Below are 2,008 nucleotides of genomic sequence, written 5' to 3'. Positions count from 1 at the left end.
CCCGGCGCTCACACGCGCGTCCGCCCGCCCGCAGGTGCCCGGCCCCGCTGCGGGCTTGTGCCCGGACACCAGGCCACGCGGGCATCGGCGCCGCGGGCACCCGGCGTGGGCGGGGGGGCTCGTGGATGCCGCTGACTGCACGTGACTCCCGGTGACTGCGTGTGGGGAGACCACCAGGCACCGCGGTCCGCAGCCCCACCTCTCCCCTCCCCGCGGACTGGCCGGCAGCGCGGGACAGAGCGGAGCCCCCCCCCCCCCCCCCCCCCGTGCACACAGCCACCTCAGGACCTGCCGCCAGCTCGGTGCCCCCCCCCACCACCCCATCCAGCTTCGGTGCTTGGAGGGGCCCCTTCCCTGGCTTCTTCCTCCCACGTCCTGGGAAAGCTGGGATTCACGCCGTCCCAGGTCGGGGTGAGGCGGGGTGGGTGGAGCCCAGACCCAAGGGGTCCATGGGCCGGCAGGAGTGGGCTTGGGGTGGACGTGGGGAGACCAGGAGGGACTGCCTTGGGGGGCCACCTGGACTGGTTGCCCAACCCATCTCGACGGCCCTGCTCCCAGTGGGGGACTGTGCCGGGGGCGCGAGGAAGGGGGCGGCCGGGTCCATCCGCACGGCCCTGGGGGGCGGGGGGGGCGGGAAGGCCGTGGCTGCAGCTCCCGCCTATCCCCGAGGCCGAGCCCCCGTCCCTCGTTGCCGCACTGTCTCTGTGTGTGGGAGGCTGACGCCGCTGCCCGGTGGGGGCCCCCACTCCCGGCTCACAGCCTTGGGGGGGGCAGGGGAGGGGTGGTCACAAATGGGAATGAGAAGGCCAGCAGCAGAGGAGCGTGTGACGTGCCGGCTCCGGGGTCACCGTGGGCCTGGGTCTCGGGAGTGCACAGCCTGAACCGGTCCTGAGCAATCTGTGGGAGTTAACCCGGCAGCCCAGAGGGAGAGGGTATCGAGGCGGAGAGAACAGCATGTACAGAGGCTCAGAGGCTCCGAAAACCCTGATGCGTCTGCAAAATAGGTGAATAGGGTGGGGGGGGGGGGGGTGTCTCCGAGTCTATGCGGCAGGAGGACGGGAGCGGGCGGGTGAGGATAGAGGTGGGGACCCAGGACCGGACCGTCCTCACGGCCACTCGGTGCTCAGCCTTGGGGGCAGCGCCGCTGACGCCAACTTGGGTCTCCCTTCAATGGCACCTCGGGCTACGGCACAAGGCCCTGGAGACCAGAGCTCGGGTCTGGACGCGGGGGTGGGCCCCGAGCTGGCTGCAGGGTCTCGACAGCTGCATGCCACCCCCTGTGAGGCGAATGATGGACAGGCCCACGCCCAGCGGCCCCTGCACCCCGCAGCAGCTTCTCCAGGTCTGGGGTGACCCCAGCCGAGCCCCTGGGTCTGACCTCCCCCAGCCAGAGGCAGGCTGCACTGCAAGAAGAAAAGGGGATGTGAGATTTTAAGGACCAGGCGTCAGAATGCCCTGACCCTGCGTTCTCTGCTGGCCACAGGAAGCTGAGAGCCACCACGGCCAGGGGTGGGGGGACCCCGGCGGCCTGCCCCTCGCCTCCCTGCCCTTGGCTCACCAAACCCGCCCCCGCCCCGGCCCGTTCTGGACCGTCCCCACAGCCTCCCTCTGCTCTAAGCTGGGAACGCCTGGGTCTTTTTAAAGGCTTATTGGCTCGGCTGTGGCTCTGCAGTCCGGTCCGGGAAGGCCGCTGATGAGGCCGTTTCCCTGGGGTCGTAGGAGGGGGTGAGGCCCACGGAGAGTTCACGAGCCTGCCCTGGAAGGCGGCCCAGGGACAAAACCAGAGACTCCGAGGGGACGGTGGCACCCACTGACGGAGGGAAGCCGACCGACCGCCTCCTGTGACGGGCTCCCCAGCTCTGGCCCTCACCCTTCCCGTCCACCCAGATGACCTCGGGGAGAAGACCCAGGAGCCGGGGAGGCCGAGAAGGGCAGAGGTGTGGCTGGAGGGCCAACCTGGGCCTGGCCCTTGGGCTTCCCTCCCCCCTCCCCAGAGTCAGAATAGCCA

The sequence above is a fragment of the Neofelis nebulosa genome, chromosome 16, assembly GCF_028018385.1.
Source record: "Neofelis nebulosa isolate mNeoNeb1 chromosome 16, mNeoNeb1.pri, whole genome shotgun sequence".
In the NCBI taxonomy this organism is placed as follows: Eukaryota; Metazoa; Chordata; class Mammalia; order Carnivora; family Felidae; genus Neofelis; species Neofelis nebulosa.
The sequence above is the reverse complement of the archived record's forward strand: the minus strand, read 5'-3'. Positions refer to the sequence as shown.